Source organism: Pinus tabuliformis, chromosome 3_1 (genome assembly GCF_031772625.1).
Source record: "Pinus tabuliformis cultivar Carrire ecotype Pingquan chromosome 3_1, CPIR1, whole genome shotgun sequence".
NCBI lineage: Eukaryota > Viridiplantae > Streptophyta > Pinopsida > Pinales > Pinaceae > Pinus > Pinus tabuliformis.
The window spans coordinates 910584805-910606027 of record NC_142301.1 but is presented as its reverse complement, the minus strand read 5'-3'; the positions used below and the strand labels follow the sequence as shown (position 1 = coordinate 910606027).

Here is a 21223-nt window from a genome sequence, read left to right as displayed (position 1 = left end):
GTGTGCAGCCGCTCCCCTCGCACCCTGAGACTGCGTAGATGCCCCCGGGTAGATCTGCCTGGAACCTGCGTGGGATCTCGCGGAGGTTTTTTTCTACGCCTGCGGGAATCGGGCGAGAGACCTGCTCCAGGTCGCGGCCGCCCTGGCTAGTGTTTTAGATTCTCCATGGAGGAGCCTTCTCCTCCTCCCCCCTCTGCAGCAGAAGCCTTCAAAGCCATCCTAGCCTCTCTGCCCAAGAAGAAATGCTCGAAAGCAGCGAAATTTGTGAAAAGGTTGGAAGATATCCCGGAGATCGCCCTCCCGCCAGAAGGGCCGATCCAAGTAGCTCTCTCCCTGGCAGATCGGGCACTGGTAGGACAGTTTACAGGACTCTGGCCTTCCCCGAAGACGACCGAGAACTGGGTTGCCAGGAACTGGGCACCTCTGATCCAAAACAAGGTAACCTCTTACTTCCTCGGGAGAGGCTACTTCTTGTTTGAATTCTCTGCAAAAGAAGACAAAGACCTAATTTTCAGGAATGGCCCCTACTTCATGGGCCCCCAAGGGCTGTACTTAAATAAATGGACTCCGGACTTCGATCCGGCGGTGGACGTGCCAACAACAGTCCCGGTTTGGGTAAGGCTTCCCAACCTACCAGTTCATTGCTGGAACTGGGATTCGTTGAAGCACATTGGCAACACCCTGGGAAAATTCATAGACAAGGCCAACAACAAGGATCAATACGACTGCGCCAGAATCTGTGTAGAGGTAGATCTGGAGGTCGGACTACCAGAAGCTGTCAAAATAGTGGTTGGTGCCTGGACTCATGTACAGAAACTGGATTATGAACATCGACCATTCAAATGTCGGAAGTGCCACGTCTACAGGTATTTCGCAAGGGACTACCCGTCCAAAGGGGGGGAATAAAAAGGAAAGAAAGAGGGATGGAACTAGGCAAAGAGATCCAAAACCTCTCACAGGAAAAACACAAATGGCAGTGCCAAGAACCCGCAAGAGGGTATTGCTCAAAAATCAGCCAAGGAAAACCAAGGTAACAAATTTGAAATCCTTGGATCTGAAGTCATGACCACACAGGAAACAGAAGTGCCAAAGGAGATCTCTGCCTCAAAAGCTTCCCCCTCCATCAAAAGTATACCAGAGGAGAAGGCCTCCGAAGAAGAAGGGGAAACCCAAGAGTCCGAAGAATCAGAGGAAGAAGGGGAAATTGGGGAATCCCAATCCTCTCCCAGAAGATCTACACGAGGGCGCAAGATGGCAAAAGAAAAAAGAGAACAAGAAACTTACAAGGACAAACTCCAGGGTAGCCAGCCAACGCTAGAGAAGCTCCTTTCAAAAACCCCGAAGGTGACTAGGATTCAATCACAGGGCTCTAAGGGAGCCCTCCAAGGCAGAAATAAATAATGAAGTTTGTCTCCTGGAATTGTAGGGGGATGGGTACCTCAGCAAAGGAAGAAGCGATGAGTAGCTTAATAAGATTGGAATCCCCAGATATCCTCCTCATCCAGGAGACCAAGTTGGAGGAATCAGCCTTCCTCCAAGCAAGCAAAAAATGGTGGAAAAAGAATGGAGCGCATGCAGTGTTGGCCCGGGGAGCGTCGGGAGGACTTGGGACGCTCTGGAACTCAAACAAGTTTTTACTAATCTCTGAATCCCTAAATACCCATTGGATCTTTTTAAAATTACAGCATCTAGAAACAAAGGAGATTATTTGTATTTTCAATGTGTATGCACCTAACAATGGAGGTGAGAAAAAGAACTATTGGGATTCCATCAAAAACCTAGCAGATCTAGAAAATTATGGAAATATTATCATTGCCGGAGATCTAAATCTCACACTCCGAGCCTCAAAAAAAAGAGGAGGCAGCATAGTCAGGGATCAGGCAACAGAATGGGCCGAAGATCTCATGCAAGAATGGGATTTGCTAGACATAAAACCAGTCACAGGCACGTTCACCTGGTCAAACAAGAGAGTGGGGCCGGGATACATAGCAGCGTGACTGGATCATTTTCTGGTCCAAAGCTCCTTCCTTCTCTTGGGGCTGGAGGCTAAAATGCACATTCTCCAAAGCAGTGTCTCGGATCATAAGCCCATCTGTCTAGAACTGATTCCTTCTAAGGATCTAGGGCCTATACCGTTCAGGTTTAGTTCCCTATGGACCAAAGAGGCAGATTTCATGCAAAAGATTAGAGAATGTTGGATGGAGCCGGTCAAGGGATCTCCATTCTTTGTTTGGGAAGAAAAGCTGCGCAGGGTAAAAAAGATGCTAAAGGGCTGGATAAAAACCTTACCTAACCCTGCAGTGGACAGGAAAAAAATTCAAAAAGAGCTGGAAATTCAGCACCTTCATCTGGAAGTTGCCGACATCACCAAAGAAGAGCTAGACAAGGAATATCAGCTGCAGCAAAAATTCCATAGGGCATGCCTGGCAGAAGAGGAATTTTGGAGGCTCAAGTCAAGGAGTCTATGGCTCAAGGCTGGAGACCGTAATTCCTCCTTTTTTCACAAGCAGGCCCAAGCTAGAAAATGTCGTAACAGTATTTCAGAAATTAAAAATGAGGAGAACACCTTAAAAGACTTCGTCAGCATCAAGAAGGCTGCATCAAAACACTTTGAAAAAATGTATTCTGAAGTCGAGGAGATCACCCAAAACGGCAATCTGTTAGACAATGTCCCCAAGCTCATCACCGCAAAGATGAACCAGATGCTAGAAGATAAAATTTCGACAATGGAAGTCAAAGAAGCGTTGTTTGCTATGGAACCCGACAAAGCTCTGGGCCCTGATGGATTCACACCCAGGTTTCTTCAAGTATGCTGGCAGATAGTGGAGAAGGATTTTATGAAAATGATAAATAAATCCCAAGAATGCAAGAAAATTGGGGGTTGTACAAACTCAACCTTCCTCGCCCTTATTCCCAAAGAAAAAGGCGCTAACACCTTCAATAGATTTCGTCCAATATCCCTATGCAATATTGGATACAAAGTGATCACTAAAGTTATAGCTAATAGATTGAAGAAAATTCTCCCAAAAGTCATCCCGGAGAATCAAGGAGGCTTTATTCAAGGCAGACAGTTGGTAGACAATTTTATCTTGGTCCAAGAGGCGATCCACTCGAGTCAGCGCCGCAAAGAACAAGGTATGGTTATTAAACTCGATCTAGCTAATGCATTTGATCATGTGAGACATAAATTTCTGTTTGATGTTATGTGCAAACTGGGTTTTGGACAAAATTTCATTAAATGGATCAAAGCTTGTATCTTCGAACCCTAGATTGCCCCTCTTATGAATGGCAGGGCTACTGATTTCTTTAAAGCGTCTAGAGGGCTGAGGCAGGGGTGCCCCCTGTCACCTCTCCTCTTCGTGCTACAAGCCTCTGCCCTTAGCTTCCACTTAAACGGGAAACAACAAGACCAAGATATAGTTGGGCTATGCATAGCAAGAGGGACAAAAATTATCAACCATGCCCTCTTTGCAGATGATACGCTGCTCCTGGGGGCTGCTTCTCAACGAATGGCAAGGAAATTCAAGGAAGTTCTAGAAGACTACTGCCAAGCTTCAGGCAGTGAATTAAACAGGGGTAAGTGTCATACTTATTGTTGGAACGTCCTGACAGTTGTTGCTAGTGACATAGCCAGATGCCTGGGATTTGCTGCTTCAGCATCTTGGAATTCCTTCAAATACCTCGGGCTACCTGTCTTTCACAAGAGAGCTACAAGCAAGGACTGGCTCCCTCAGATTGAAAAAATCAAAGCCAAAATGCAGGCCTGGGGGTCAACATGGCTCAACTTGGCCGGGAAATCAATGCTAATTAAATCAGTGTTGAGCAGCTTGCCTCTCTTTCAATTTTCTGTTCTTTTGGCACCAATGGGCATCATAAAAAGCATAGAGGAGCTAATCAGAAAATTCCTTTGGAAAGGAGGAAAGAATAATGAGAAAAGGCTCTCTTTAGTAAACTGGGAAACAGTCTCAAGGCCGTTACAAGAAGGAGGACTAAATTTTAAAGATCTAAACACTCAAAATTTAGCAATGGGAGCCAAACTAATCTGGAAAATTATAGCGCCAAAGCCTGGTTGGGTTCAGTTGGTGCTGTGGAAGAAATACTTCAGAGGCCAGAGACTCGGGTGTTTGGAACAGCAAAAAGAGCACTTCAGAACCCCTCTCAGCAACCTAATCTCCAAAGTTGGGCCTCTTATAAGAGAGAACGCCTATTGGATTCCCGGGAACGGTAAACACATCAAAATTTGGGAGGATAACATCATGAACAAACCTCCTCTATCGAACTCGAGCCTAAGCAAAGAGCTGAAAACGTGGATGGACGAGGCCAACATTAAAACGCTATGGGATATTTCGACCTGGCATGGCGATAGTTGGGCAGGCTGGAAATCAGATGTCCCAGCTGCGTGGATGCCAGAATATGCCACGCTGCTTCAGCTACTCCATGGAGCTGCCCCTACGCATGCAAAAAAGAAGGATACGAGAGGCTGGGGAGAAAAACAGTTTGGTTATTCGGTATCGCAGGGCTACATCAAAATCAGGGAGAGACCCCACGTTCCACCCAAATCGGCGCCTTGGAACAGCATTTGGAATTTCCCCACTATTCCAAAGATTGACTTCTTCTGTTGGCTGCTATGCCACCAAAAAATATTAACAGAAGATAGACTACAGAAAAGGGGCTTCCATGGCCCATCAAGATGCGTCCTATGCAAAGAAAATTCTGAAACTGCTGGTCATATTTCTCTGAATTGCAAATTCACAGTCCAAGTCTGGCAGGAGCTCCTCGGATCATGGAATTCGATGCTCATCCTTCCCCATGTTGTCCCGAATTTGTTTGAAGGGTGGTTGGCAAGATTCCCAGGCCCAGGTCCAAAAAACAAGATTGTCAAACTTGCTTGGACTGCCCTGCCCAAATTTATCAGTTGGCATACCTGGTTGGAGAGAAACAGAAGGATCTTCAGAGGTAAGGATCAGAACTACAAGGTAGTCGCAAATACAGTTAAGGGGCAGTTAAATGAATGGCTGAGTGATAAAAAGGATGATACAAATCTAAGCCAAGATGACAGAGAGTTCGGAGCCGCTCTCAATCTTAGCTTCCAAAAGTCGATGACACCTCTCAGATGCCTTAAAGACTGGCAAATAAGGAAAAATGGGGCAGAGTTTCAAGCTTGGTTATCCAATCAAGGCCTTCCCTCTCTGTTCTTTGACGGGGCAGCTAAGGGGAATCCAGGAAGAGCTGGAGCTGGAGGCATAATTATAAACCCAAAAGATTCTTCCACTCACAGATTTGCATGGGGTCTAGGCCACACCACTAGTATCCAAGCTGAAGTCATGGCGTTGTTCCAAGGGATCAAAACGCTTAAGGCCCTGGGACACACAGAAGCAATTGTATTGGGAGATTCACAAGTCATTATCAATGCTATGTTGACCAAAACAAATCTGGTAGATCTTCGGCTGGCTAGGACAATCTCAAGAATTAAAGGTATGATCAAATCCCTGAAGCTGGAATTTTTCCATGTCCTGAGAAACAACAATAAAGAAGTAGATGTAGAAGCAAATAAGGCAGCCCAGTTAGATGCTGGAACCATTCTCAGAGACAGTGAAGTCTCATGGGACCCAATCCCTTAAAAATTGCTATGTTCTATCGTCTTTTGCTGAAGCAGTTCGTTTGTATATATAAGATGGGGAAATCATCTGGAAAAGAACAAGAAATTTTTTTTAAAAAAAATGAGATTCATAAATGAGTGTGCCATGTTCAGCTGGTTGGAGACAATTCAAGAAACCAGTCTCAACTATTGTAACCGAATCTATGGAATTTTGCCAATTAGTTAATGAAAGACTCATACCCGTTGCTGTTAAAAAAAAACACACTCTTTAAAAACACTAAAATGTTAATAATAATCAACAGAAATAAATTAATAAAATAAATACTTTAAACACACTCAACAACACTCGTTAAACACACTAAATACATTAGGAAATCGTGACCACAAGAGTTCGCTGACGACAAATAAAATTAAAGACTCACCCATTCGTGGTGGACCGTGGATCTTAATTGCAAATGGCTGATGAATAAAGGGTAAAGGAAAGACGTATTTGTAAGGGCGTTGTCTAATGAATTTTTTAAATTTTATTTTATTTTATTTTTTTATTTTTATTTTTTTTATTATATGAAAATAGATTTAGCATTATCAATTGTTTCAGATTTTAAAATTTGATAATTATAATTCAGATTTTTAAAAATTTAACTAAATCTCGATAAAATTTTGCTTTATTTTCCATTATTTTTTTAAACCTTCGAGCTGCAGGAAGGCTAGGCAGACAAATTCTGCACAATTTTTGGAATGAGCGGGTAACGGGAGCTTGGCAACCAAAAATGCGTAATTTTTGGAGGGAACTAGCAACATACTACTGGGACCTTGGCAGCAAAAACTGCGCAATTCCTGGGGGGAACTAGTAGTCGGCTGTTGGGTGCTTGACAATCAAAACTGCATAATTCCTGAAGAGAACTGGCAGCGGGCTGCTGGGAGCTACTAGAGGGAAAAATTGTGCTGATGTTAGGAGGCTAGCCTGCTGATCACCTCTGCGCAGTTTCTGAGCTAGAGTACTACTGGGCAGTAGAGGGCTTGCTCATGAAATCTGTACAGTTTTTTGGGTGAGTAGCCAATGGTCTGACTGGTGGGCTGGTTGGAAACACTACGCAATTTTCTGAGGAAGACAGGGACGAGCACTAGGTGTCTGTCCGGCATGTCTGCGCAATTTGCTCAGTTAGTGAAGCGGGAAAGGTCTGCAACCTCTGCGCAATTTTTTAGGGGAATTAGTGTCGGGTTAAATTCTCTGGTTGGCTAGCAGGAGGGTTGATTGATCAGCTTGTGGGCAACGCAACTTGAAATGAATTGCTTTATGCTTCTGCATTGTTCTGGGTGACAGTCGATCGAGTTGATGGCGGGGCAAAGGTCCGACTATCAAAAGGTGATTTGGTCGTCAGAACTTCAGCAAAACGCCTAAGTGTGTGAGTGAGTAAAAAGATGCATACGTGAACTTGCAAACACACACTTACATGACTTGACGAGGAGACAACTCAAACCATTTAGACACACATGCTCAACATGACTGACCGACGGTGCGAGCGATAAGCGCAACGCTTGTGATAGATTGTTGGACGACCGCGACGATGCTTGCATGACGGTGTATATGACTCTGTGTGTGAGCGTGACAGATGTTTACATAGCGAATACAACATGTACACATGAAGTTAAGACCTTGTGTATGACCAGAACATTGTCGCAAGCATGATATTGACACCAACATGCAAAAGTTGTATGTCGAACGATAAAGCAAAGTGGGAGCGAAGACTCACATGAGATCACGGAGTGATCTCGATTGCGTGTAGACATCAAGTGAAACTCTCAAAGGAGGCTCCGAAATTGGATGCAGGCCAAAATTTTGGAGGGTGTTGCAGTCGCTACAACAGGTAGGAACTAATAAATTCATATGTGAAGTAGAGAATTATATAGTCTTGCTTTGGAAGAAACTACTAAATTGACATATGAAATAGATACTTATATAGTCTTGCTTCGGTAGGAACTAATAAATTGACATGTGAAGTAGATAAATTAATTGCTTACTCAGCATAAAGACTTGCATAAATTTTGGTGATTAATAGTCATTAGTAAGTCCGCACATTTACAATTTTATCTTATATTAATGTTTAGGAAAACATAAATAATAATGAGAAGTAACTTTTGATAAATATATTTATTTACATCCTATTTAGACCCATTTTTAAGCAAAGACTTATACCATTATATTAGACAAAAAATACAATAAAATTTTTAAATTATAATCCAATCAAATATTTAAAAAATCAATATTTTTAACAATATTAAAAATAAATAATTATTTTTCAAAATTAAACCTTAAATAATAATAAACTAAAAATAATTAACAAATAAATAAATTACTGAAAATCCATTCAACAAAACTCTTTAAAAACACTAAAATGTTAATAATAATCCACAGAAATAAATTAATAAAATAAATACTTTAAACATACACTCAACAACACTCGTTAAACACACTAAATGCGTTAGGAAATGGTGACCATAAGAGTTGTATGACGACAATAAAATTAAAGACTCACCCATTCGTGGTGGGCCATGGATCTTAATGGCAAATGGCTGATGAATGGAGGGAAAAGGGAGACGTATTTGTAAAGGCGTTGTCAAATGGAAGAACTATTTTTTATTTATTTTTCCCTATGAAAATGGATTTAGCATTATTAATTGTTTCGAATTTGATAATTAGCAATTGTCCCAAAAGGTACAAAGAGAGGCCGATAGGATTATTAAATTGGAATTATTGAATTTCTCATTTGTGGAAAACTCAACGGTTACAATGAATTCTTACAGTAATGCCACTGCATAGCAATTTGCAGTACCGCTGTTTTTCATGTTACATAGGCAGTGCTAAGGCAACGTTACAAGTGGTAAAGTGGGATACACGAATCTGAACATTTGAGAATATCAAAGATGAGATCCACATGAACTTGCAAAAGGACCTCCCCTGGTCTGCCAGGTGTTATAAGAGTTGCAACTTTGACACTTGTGTGCAACAAGGTGAAAATTTACTTTAGTAGTTACTCCACAGTCATTGCATAAGATCCAAACCGGCTCAAATGACCGACGAGAAAGTGGTGAGGTATTTTCTCTCACGCTACCATCAGACAACTTACCATTTTGTTCTTATAAGCTTGAGGCAACCTACATGACAAAAAAAAATATCAAAAAAAAATATCAGAATCCACTCAAGAAACTTAAAAAATCAATTGCCATTGGACGAAAGAAAATTTCAAATATGAGAAATCAAAATTAGCAAAAACACATCTAATAAGCTACTCTTTATACAACCCATTGCAAGTTGACTTCAAGATGTTCATCTTGTCGAAAATATCTACCTCTCGGTCAAGTTTCTCCCACAATTTAGACATATCACAGACAGATTTGGAGCACACTGGACAAGAAAATCTGCAAAGGAAAAACAAACATGTTAGAATGGCAAGACATTTGAAATAAAATTAAAGCTGCTACAAGCTGTGACCACAGATCGCTGAAGAAGGTACCATCAATGGGCATATCAGTGCAAGTATATCTAGTATTGTGTAATAGTATATGTAGACTAGAAACAAGAGGTTGTGAGCCAGGGCACAAAACAGGCCACATATGAAACTCACTGAAGTGTACCTACAGGATAACGCTTTAGGACGGTATTGCATGTAAAGCCATAGGTGGATAAGAAGGGGATTATTGATCATGTGAATAAAATCTCAATACAGGGATATGACTATTCGAGAATTCTGATATACATGAGCAAAGCTAACTGATCATTAAGCAAAGTCAACTGTTTTTTGATAGACATGAACAAAGTCAACTGTTTGACTTTTATCATATCAAGCATATCAGGTATTCTACTATAACAAGATAGCTTGCCATGACATATATAACAACTACAAGGCAGGACACTGAAACCACTGATGTTGTTTTTATAAGAGCAAGAGAAAAATAACATAAATGCACCCGGTATAGCTAGGTAATCCGAAGCTAGCTTAGAAGTGGGTACTATTGGTCGGCTTTTTTCTTCCTCTGCTTCCCCTCTCTCCATTAGAAACAGTGAGCGTCCATACCGATGAGAATGAATCCATTACTATCTTTCTATGCTTTTGCGTTAGAATATAAAGGTCAAGTCACAGGTGCACTGGTTTCGTCATATCTCTCTACAGTTGGAAAGAGCCAGAGTGCTGAAGGCGGTCAATGGACTATGTGTGCATTGCGAGGCCGAATTCACAGGAATCAAGCGGTGGAAAGCCAGGAAACACGCCAGATTGACGTGGGACGTTGCCCCCCATGGCGAAGAAGAGGTTGGTCTGTGTGTTGTGGTGTCTTTGTGGTTTTCTCCAGATATTGGGTCAAGGGTTCGAGCTTCTTAGAGACCGGGAAACCCCCAGCTCAACTGAACTGCTCTCACTCACTTTGTGTATGTTGTTTGGATTGGATTGCTAGTGGGTCAAATTTGACTGTGGGAAACGGGTCGTTGGCTGTGTGTAGGTTTTCTTCCAGTTATTAGCTCTAGAAGAACTACTCCAAAGGATACACGTCCATCTATAAATGACATTTATTTTCCTAAGGAAAGAGTTGGTGTAAAGAAAGAAATGGATATTTACCCAAATGTACCTACAATATCACTACCTATTGTTGTTTCTCACCCCCTCGAGAATAGATTCACTAATGGATTCCCACAGTCTGAAATAGAATCCAAGGCATCAGAAGGTAAACCTAGGATACCCACTTATTCAAGACATGTTCTCTAGAGACTATCACTTTGCATTTAAGTAATTTCATTCATCCTCTTATGCACATCTCAACAATTTTCCTTCAACCGATCAGTTTGGGTAGTTGCTTGAGGTACCGAAGAATAACGAAGATAAGCCTAAGCAGGATAATGACGATCAAGAAAGGTAGAGACCATCATCCACAGTTTGCAGTTCTGTAAAATAAAGAACATGACAAAGATTTTACTTAGAAAACAAGCTGTCAATAATGGGTTCCTGGAAGTAGTTGAATAGAAGCTACTTTGTTTTGTTTGGGTGATTATTATAAAAAGGTAATGATCAGTGAGTTTCTTTCCTTGCAACAGCTATGGACATAACCTTCCAGAGAGTCCATTTTCAAATCTTAATGGATCCAATCGTATTAAAACGGTATTAAATACTTCAGAGAAAACAGTGGGGAACATGCCCACTATTTCCAAAGCTTTAACACAAGCATCATCAACACCTGTTATCGATAAGGAACTTACTTGTTCTATATGCCTGGGTACTTAGAATATTTGTTTTTTTGACATTGTTATTTCAATGATTTATTTGTATTCTAACAACAGACAACAAAATCCGAAACTTCTACCTATAAGTCTATGTGCAGATGCCGTTGTGGAGCCGAAGAAATTAGCGTGTAGCCACTTCTTTTGTTTGAAATGTGTGCCAAAGGTGAGATAAACAAAGCACTCATTTGCATTATTAAATCAATATATTTTAACATATATAATTGATTCAGGCTGCCATTTCTATGAATTCTGCTGGTGCAGGTAATTAAATTGTCTGAGGAGTGCCTTATCTGTGTGCAACACAAGGGCAACCAGGTCTTTAAACTTTCTGGAAGGAGAGATTTATAATTTGATTATTACCCTTGGGAAAGAGAGCCAGTGCCACACCAAATGAGTGGTAGTTATACAAAATATACATCATGATACTCAGCTTGGTCCATTTCTCAGATGGCACTGGGTCTAAAATATAAAACAATTTGAAAATGGTGCAAATGCAATCCTTTGTATCTATATGAAGATACAGATAATGTACACAGTGCTCTTCTAATCTATGTTGATTTAGATTCAATGATATTTGCCAGAGGGAATTCCATCTCCAACAAGGTTCATATTATGGATGGAATACCTATCATATAAGTACTGCCTTGACCAGATATGATGTCCATTTCCAACGTCAGAGAGATGTGAATTTTTGCAATATGCACTTATCATGGCACCAAAATTTATAGGCCTTAACATATTTTTGTTTTGCCCTGCAGTAGAGACAAAAAAAACAGCAAGAATATCCATTCCAATTGACCATTACTTCCTGAGGTTCCTTCAGTGACAAGACTGGAATCTTCAAGCTTCACAGTAATGGATTTTAATAACCTGATTTGACTCTAACTGAGCAGTTCTAAAAAGTTGCATAAAGTTTACAAAGCAGAAGCTATACTGTAGCTTTCTTCGATGAAAGGGAAAATTACCAACAACTTGAGTATATTTACAGACAAATATCTCAAACTTGGTAGTGAGAATATTACAGGTTTAGCAAGGGTAACTCCAAGACAGACCTAGCCAAAGATGTCCTTGTTCTCATGGACATTTAGTATGAAATTTAAGCACCTACTACGTTGGTATAATGATATAATCTGTCATACAGTTTCTATTACTGTAACTGCTCTTGCACACCTGCCACTTAATCCATATCATTATTACATAATCGCAAATTCAACCTTAATTTAATTCTTTTTTAACATGTTAGATTGATAACATCACAAGGTGAACCCTCAATGGCCAGTTTACTGTGATCATCAACTTTTAGCATATAATGAAAATTTTATGATATACAGTTGGCCTTATAACAGAAAACTTCTATGATAGACAGATAAAAAGTTTATACAGATATTTGAAAATTAGAAATTTGTAGAAAATTTTATAACAGCAAAAGCTGCAAATATTGAAAACATTAACATTTTAACAAGATGGAAAAATGAAAAGAACCTTATTTTTGTTCCATTGGACCAACAGAAATAAATATCAGGTAGACAGGCTGTAAAAATATTACACTGTAAAAAGGAGCATATAATAGGAAAATATCAAGATGAACAGTTACTTGCAAGAAAAATAAAGAAAACATAGGCTATTTCACATGAACGGAAAATTCAAAAATAAATACAGATAGCTAGCAATGCAATTTTATTCATATCATTATAGTTGTTAGGTTGTGATGAGCATCATATTTCCTACTTGAAATCATGCTTCACTGTCACACATTTACAAATGAATGGTGGAATACATATCCAAAAGTTGTCAGTTTGGGCCACACACGCCACCAAGGTTTTTTTTCCAAAACTTTGCCCATACTCGGATGCAATCCTACAGCTGCTACAGCGCTTTTAGTCTTGACCTGCGTAAGACACTTGCTGTGACACCCTTCACAGTCACATCCATCAAATATTTTTATGACCTTATGATGACCTTCCTTCACAGTCACATCCATCAAATATTTTTATGACCTTATGATGACCTTTCTTCAGTCACATCCATCAAATATTTTTATGACCTTATCCTTGTCTTCTCCTATGCAGAAACAGGCAATGTCTAAAAATATACATCGATCCTAATAATATCTTTTTGAGCAAATTGAAGCTGCAAAATTATATTATCGAAAAAAAACAATTGAGATTTCAAATTGCCATAAAGTTCCCAACATAAAAATCTCAAAAGACTGAAGGGCATATTTTGTTATATCCCCCTATTTATGGCCATCGCGTAATAGAAAAGAGCATGTCGACATGTTTGACATAAACTGTTTTAATAATAGATTTCTGAGCTACATCACAAGTGTCTAACCGTACTGTACAATCTGTTCAAACTATGAAACAAAATGAAATCGTGAAAAAAGACATCTATCCAAAGCTAAGGCTGAAGCATACCAGCAAAATGACAGAGAGCAAATAGTCATTGTCAAAATTCTCATCACATGGATGCCTTTTCATGTACCCCTTCTCCCGGCTACATATAACAAGGTCCTTACACTTAGCCTTCGCAAGCAACATGCCCTTAAACATCCATCCCATCGAGGAAGAGAAGGAAATCCAAGAGTGAAGAATATATATTTCTCCCCATTTTACAAGTTATTTTTCACATCGATATTTTTCAGATTACATTTCTGAGCAATATCATCTAAACATGTCTTTCATGGGCTTGAATATAGATTCCCTCCAAGAGTATCCATGACTTCCACCACACTAAACATTACACATTCTTTCCTCTCTTCATAAATACGGCCATACATAATTTTATTATGCTTTATATGTTGGTGGGAAGGGTTCTATCTTTTGCAGCGATTGGTTTTTCCAGTAGCCCAAATCATTTATTATTTAAAATAGCACTTCAAGTACTCGGAGATACTGGGGACAACCCATCATTAGCATGAAAAAACAATAGCGCTTCAAGTACTCGGAGATACTGGGGCAAAACCCATAGCTGGTATGTAAAAACATTTAGTGACTTCTTCAAATCACTACAGAAAGAGTCTGGCGGAAGGCGTGCAACCAAAAAAAGTTCTTCAGAATGTTCGTTATTGATACCAGTTAGCTCATAAATGGAAAGTTTTGGTTCCTGAGATAGGAAGTATATCCGTATAGCAACATTTAACTAAAATCGAGCTACCAGAAACAAGGATATCCCTCACTGTGAAGTCAATGCACGCAGCAGCTCAGCATGATCCACATCATCTAAACTTCTGAAAGTCTGATTTGATGACCTCTGAACATCGCCATGCCTTCTTCAAGGCTATTCATTCACCGATGCATTCCAGTCAAATCCTTGTAAAATTTGTCATTTAATAATATTAAAATGTTCTTAGCTGCATATTCTCTTAAGGTTAAACACAAAAAACATTTTGATAGTAACCTGATCTCTTGCAGTTGAAAAGATATTTTAAGGGTTATCCCTCATTCCCACCAAAATACGCAATACTCACAACCTTGGCTTCCCTGCCGTGCTGTTGCGGCAATTTTATTGTATTTCCAAAATCTTCTAGTTTTCCGCTCAAACCACCTGTAATTGCGTGTGTTCAGATCCAATGGCTCAATGCCTTTTTTCTACACATTACAAAACTTTTATATTTGGAATTAGATCTTTAACTAAAACCCTGAGCAATGCCTTCTGCATAAAGAAGAGTTGTTCCATACCCTGGGATGGAGAAGATCCCTGAGTACGTGTTTTTGTCTTTGTATTACTCCATATAGAGAACAACTAGTTTTGCATAGCTATTAAAACTATTTAAAATAGTAAATAAACTATTAAAACAACCAGTTTAGAATAGACCCACATTATCTTTGGACTTACATGCTAACATAGCTTATTTCAAATTTAGATATACCTGTGTTAAACTCTTATTTTTTTTAAGCCTTAGCAGGATCAAACAAAGCAAACCGCAAGGAGTGCCAAGAAAAATAGACACCTCTTAGTACACAATAGATCTGGGATAATAAGGCTCCATGCTAGTATCGATCATTTCTTAACAGATCTGGATTGATAAGGATCTAGAGCTATTAAGGAAATATGGGGTTAGAAAATACCAGATGAACAGAGGCTGTTGCAATAGCTTCTTGTGTTTGAGAGTCGAGTTTGACCCACATTATCTTTGGACTTACATGCTAACATAGCTTATTTCAAATTTAGATATACCTGTGTTAAACTCTTATTTTTTTTAAGCCTTAGCAGGATCAAACAAAGCAAACCGCAAGGAGTGCCTAGAAAAAATTATTAACTATTGAGCAGTAAGGGCTAGAACAGGAAGGGTAGCGCCTTGTTGTCAGACCCTAGGTATGAATGCCTGGAACAATCCCTGGAAAACAAAGGGCATACAACCTTTTGAGAATATTAAAAAAAAAATACAGTATTCAGGGTATAGTAAAGCTAGAATATTTTGCCTCATAAAAGAACAGTAAAGCATAACCACAATTTTATATTTATATAAGAATCAATCCGAGAACAATTTGAAAAAAAACATATCCATATGTAAAAGAGGGCAATGCCACAGATTATGGCTAAACATTCAAAAGTAGCCGATGTATTGTATTTTAACCCGAAAATAACAATTACAGTCCCGGCCGGAAGGCCTCTTACAAGATGACATATAAAAAGTTCTATTTTGATATCAAGAAGCAGAAAGAAAAAACAAGCACGATTGGAGGCCATAGTCTTTCCTAACAGAGAAGGAAACCATTAAGGGTATGACTTGCTTCAACAGATAATAATATACTAAAGGCCACATAAATATTGTCCAAAAGGGTCGTAATTATCATTACAGAAGAACTGAGAAGAAAAAGCAGCCACAAAGTGGCACCTTCCCTGGAAGTAAGTTCCAACAGAAGATTTAAAGTACAGTAACACAATGAAAACAATGCTCTGGCAAAAAGCCTTAAGTGCTTTGCCAATAAAATGAACCTGGGTAGGTGTGTCGCAAGCCGTTAATGATAATCCCGACTGGATAAGTCCCAATGCTCTCGTAACCATGTGAGCTCTACGAACGACAAGGAATTCCTCATGAATTCGTTGAGCGGAAGAAGAATTTCCTTCTTATTTTTCAAAAGAGAAACTAAAGGGAAATTATCCTATAGATAAAGAAAAATAAAACTGTAACGAATCCTGAGGGTAAAATATTAGAACTTACCAAGAACTACTCCAGACGTGAGAGCAAACCCTAGTGTAGAATTGTTTACCTGCTGCCAAGAAACCCTATCACGCATCACTACAAAAAATAGAACATATTTGTATGAATGCTTACAGGGAAAATGAACTTCTGGAATTACTGTGCCTCAATCGGTGTTAGTAAGAAGAAAAATATTGCCAGGACCAGACTTTTAACCTTCCTCTTGAAATCATCTCGCTTTAGACTATAATATAATTTTGTCTGCCAGCAGAAAACCCCAAATATTTAGCCGGTAGGCAAGGTGTGGACAAGGAACCCCTGACCAAAATTAGAAGACCAAAATTGTAGCTACTGCAGAAAGCAAGACGGGAAAAAGATTTGAATTACCTTCTGGCTGGAGGGAATGCCTTTGAGATAAGGTGAGCTCAATACTTGCAAAACACGGCACAGAAGGGCTCCATCTTCTCTGACCGCCCACCCTTTGGCGGGATGCAGAAAATCTTCAGCAGCAACCGACACAGCATCAGTTCGGCCGCATACGGGCCTCTGTGGCGGAGTCTTCGCAGGACCTTCAACGATGAACGCGTTTGGGGAGGTGAGGGAATGGGGCATCGTCCGCCTGGTGGAATACCTGAGGAATGAAGCGGCTCCTAAGAAAACGGCACGAATTTAGCAGCAGAACCGTTTTCATCAATATCCATGAATACACGATGCAGCTCGCTTGCAGAACTCTTTGGTTATCCCCGCTCTTTTCCCGATGCCACGTGTCGCCATGAGATTATAAAACTTTGCAGTTATACTCACTATGTTCACGATGCAACGTGTCAGCATGAGAAAGAAAGGGACGACGAAAGGTCCCTTTCAAAGAAAGGCCTATCGGCTGCTAACATAGCTTATTTCAAATTTAGATATACCTGTGTTAAACTCTTATTTTTTTTAAGCCTTAGCAGGATCAAACAAAGCAAACCGCAAGGAGTGCCTAGAAAAAATTATTAACTATTGAGCAGTAAGGGCTAGAACAGGAAGGGTAGCACCTTGTTGTCAGACCCTAGGTATGAATGCCTGGAACAATCCCTGGAAAACAAAGGGCATACAACCTTTTGAGAATATTAAAAAAAAAATACAGTATTCAGGGTATAGTAAAGCTAGAATATTTTGCCTCATAAAAGAACAGTAAAGCATAACCACAATTTTATATTTATATAAGAATCAATCCGAGAACAATTTGAAAAAAAACATATCCATATGTAAAAGAGGGCAATGCCACAGATTATGGCTAAACATTCAAAAGTAGCCGATGTATTGTATTTTAACCCGAAAATAACAATTACAGTCCCGGCCGGAAGGCCTCTTACAAGATGACATATAAAAAGTTCTATTTTGATATCAAGAAGCAGAAAGAAAAAACAAGCACGATTGGAGGCCATAGTCTTTCCTAACAGAGAAGGAAACCATTAAGGGTATGACTTGCTTCAGCAGATAATAATATACTAAAGACCACATAAATATTGTCCAAAAGGGTCGTAATTATCATTGCAGAAGAACTGAGAAGAAAAAGCAGCCACAAAGTGGCACCTTCCCTGGAAGTAAGTTCCAACAAAAGATTTAAAGTACAGTAACACAATGAAAACAATGCTCTGGCAAAAAGCCTTAAGTGCTTTGCCAATAAAATGAACCTGGGTAGGTGCGTCGCAAGCCGTTAATGATAATCCTGACTGGATAAGTCCCAATGCTCCCGTAACCATGTGAGCTCTACGAACGACAAGGAATTCCTCATGAATTCGTTGAGCGGAAGAAGAATTTCCTTCTTATTTTTCAAAAGAGAAACTAAAGGGAAATTATCCTATAGATAAAGAAAAATAAAACTGTAACGAATCCTGAGGGTAAAATATTAGAACTTACCAAGAACTACTCCAGACGCGAGAGCAAACCCTAGTGTAGAATTGTTTCCCTGCTGCCAAGAAACCCTATCACGCATCACTACAAAAAATAGAACATATTTGTATGAATGCTTACAGGGAAAATGAACTTCTGGAATTACTGTGCCTCAATCGGTGTTAGTAAGAAGAAGAATATTGCCAGGACCAGACTTTTAACCTTCCTCTTGAAATCATCTCGCTTTAGACTATAATATAATTTTGTCTGCCAGCAGAAAACCCCAAATATTTAGCCGGTAGGCAAGGTGTGGACAAGGAACCCCTGACCAAAATTAGAAGACCAAAATTGTAGCTACTGCAGAAAGCAAGACGGGAAAAAGATTTGAATTACCTTCTGGCTGGAGGGAATAACTTTGAGATAAGGTGAGCTCAATACTTGCAAAACACGGCACAGAAGGGCTCCATCTTCTCTGACCGCCCACCCTTTGGCAGGATGAAGAAAATCTTCAGCAGCAACCGACACAGCATCAGTTCGGCCGCATACGGGCCTCTGTGGCGGAGTCTTCGCAGGACCTTCAACGATGAACGCGTTTGGGGAGGTGAGGGAATGGGGCATCGTCCGCCTGGTGGAATACCTGAGGAATGAAGCGGCTCCTAAGAAAACGGCACGAATTTAGCAGCAGAACCGTTTTCATCAATATCCATGAATACACGACGCAGCTCGGTTGTAGAACTCTTTGGTTATCCCCGCTCTTTTCCCGATGCCACGTGTCGCCATGAGATTATAAAACTTTGCAGTTATACTCACTCTGTTCACGATGCAACGTGTCAGCATGAGAAAGAAAGGGACGACGAAAGGTCCCTTTCAAAGAAAGGCCTATCGGCCTAATTATAATTTAGATTTTTAAAAAATTAACTAAATTTCGATAGAATTTTATTTTAATTTCCATTAATTTTTTTAATTATATATTCGTAAGACCATTTTTTTTTTTTAATTATTTGACCCTGTAAAGAAGGATTTGGTTTCTCCAAAAAAAAATTACGGATTTGAAAAACTCGTATTTTTTTAACTCATTTTTTTATCAAATTTGGTTTCCCAGAAAAAAAAAATTACGGATTTGAAAAACTCGTATTTTTTTAACTCATTTTTGATAAAATTTTGATCTTGTAATTTTTTTTTCAATTATTTGACCCTGTAAAGAAGGATTAAAAATTACTGGTTTGAAAAACTCGTATTTTTTTAACTCATCTTTGATAAAATTTTGATCTTCTAAAAAATATTTGGTTTCTCCGAAAAAAATTACGGATTTAGAAAACTGAAAAATAACTGTTTTAAAATAATGCACAGGGAAAAACTATTAAAACGAAAATTTTATCCTCCGACCCGGGCCCGTAATATTGTGTCTTCTCATATAGACGGAACTATCAGTGTCAGACAGTAATGGCGGGGGACCAGGGTTGGAATTTGACGGGCAAAATGCCCGTCACAAGGCATTTTGACCGTATTTTACCTTTACAAATTTTAAAACGCTGTTTTTTGTGATGGGTTTTCAGAGTTATAAAATGTATTTTTTACTGTTCACTTTTTTACGAAAACGTCATTACTACCCTCTCAAACAAGTCTTCGAATCTGATCCTCGTAAATATATTTAGGCCGATAGGCCTTCCTTTGAAAGGTACTTTTCGTCGTCCTACTCCTTTTGACGCTGACACCTGGCAAACTTAGTCTGACCCTGACACTTGGCAAACTTCGTCTTTGTTCAGAAAATCATGGATATTCATGAAGGCGGTTCTGCGGTTACCTAATTTTTAGTTGGAGTTTGAGACGTTTTGTTCGTAGTTGGAGTTTGAGACGTTTTGTTCGGAAGCTTCAGCGTTCATAAGCTCCAGTAGTAATGGCGCATATGAACTCTCAGTTTTGGCATTTCGCTCTTCCTGTTACGCTTGCCAGGGTCGATCCCTGCACCTTTCAAGAGATCCCCGTCGCCCTGTGCTCCGATCCCGAACGTTGGAACTATCTCTCATATCCCGGACTGGGCCGTTTTCATCTCTTATCGAAACCTATCCGAACCTGACTCTCGCCAATTAGTCCGTGCCCAGGAGGAAGTGCCTTAAGGGCAGTGCCGAGAGACAGTCTCATTGACAGGAAGGAGGTCAACATTGCTAGCCAGGAAGTGGTGGTCCATTGTCATACGGTTAGCCCATAGCCGATAGGAATTGCTTGAAGGTCATTACTCATAGGATAAAGAAGTTTATATTATACCTACATTAGGTTAAAGAAGTTTGTCAGTCCGGTAGGGTTTCGTCAGGAGCGGAGCAGAGCAGAGCAATGGGTTTGAACGAGCCAATGAGGGTGTTTTTGAAGAGGGAATTGAACAGAAACTGGCCATTTCTGGTCGGTTTTGGCATGAGATTACACTAATGTAAGATTACCGCACTACTTTGCTTGCATTATTATTGAATATCATAATGGGATTTTTTTATTATGATTACTGGTTTCATTAGGTTTTTGGGCTGTAGGGTTTCTTAGAGTCTCTGTCTGAGAGTTTGTGTTCCAGTTAATAGAGAAAACATATGTGATTGAGTGCTACAGAATCTTAGTTCTCGCTGTTCATATTTTTCAATTATCCATGTATTTGTAGAACTAGCATTCTTACTTGCAATTTTGAGATGCTTTCATTCCTTAAACTACCTCGGGTTTGTAGGAGTGGTCTGTTTACCATGAATTTGAAATTTAACATGGTATCACAGCTGCAGATCTGAAATCTTTTAGGAATCAGTGCATGGAGAAGGGTGCTGCCTGTGAGTGGGAGCTGTTGGAAGATTTCAGTGGTTATGATGCCCAAGAGCTTCAATGGTTGAAGCATTCCAGTCCTTTGAGAGGTTTTAGGTTGTGATTCCCTAACTGCTCCAGTGATTGGAGTGTTGTTTGTCCCTGAGAGAAGCAATATGCCTTTGTGATAGGTTGCTGATCTGATTTATTTCTGGCTTATCTGTTGAGTTGAGGTGTGATGTTAGATTTTCTAAGCCCAGCAAATTGATTTAGAGTGCCAATAACTTTTATACGCAGAATTTAATTTTAACAGCATAACCAAATCTGAAATTTATGCGCAGGGAATATTTAATTTAGTTTTAAGCTAATTTTAATTTTCTACAGTGAATGCACATCCCAGGGAAACTCTCTGGTCAGTTCTGATCTGATCCTCGTAAATATATTTTATTGACCTGTCAATAAAGAAGTGCGGTAATATTTGGAATTGGTTCTATAATATTTGTTTTTATTGAAATAAATTAATTTCATGTTATTTAAAGTTATAGGTGTATATTTG

The 21223-nt window shown here is 39.5% G+C and overlaps 2 long non-coding RNA genes across 2 annotated transcripts; both read right to left on the bottom strand.

The window, feature by feature from the left end:
* Positions 1–8479: 8479 nt before the first annotated feature.
* On the bottom strand, positions 8480–9157 carry LOC149190604 (uncharacterized). The gene is made up of 2 exons (XR_016256512.1): positions 8950–9157; positions 8480–8755 (listed from the first exon to the last, which is right to left on the bottom strand). It is a non-coding gene; the product is annotated as an uncharacterized LOC149190604 (long non-coding RNA).
* A 4722-nt stretch (positions 9158–13879) lies between these two features.
* LOC149190603 (uncharacterized) lies at positions 13880–15860 on the bottom strand. Its single transcript, XR_016256511.1, has 2 exons — positions 14271–15860; positions 13880–14150 (listed from the first exon to the last, which is right to left on the bottom strand). It is a non-coding gene; the product is annotated as an uncharacterized LOC149190603 (long non-coding RNA).
* Between the last annotated feature and the right edge of the window lie 5363 nt (positions 15861–21223).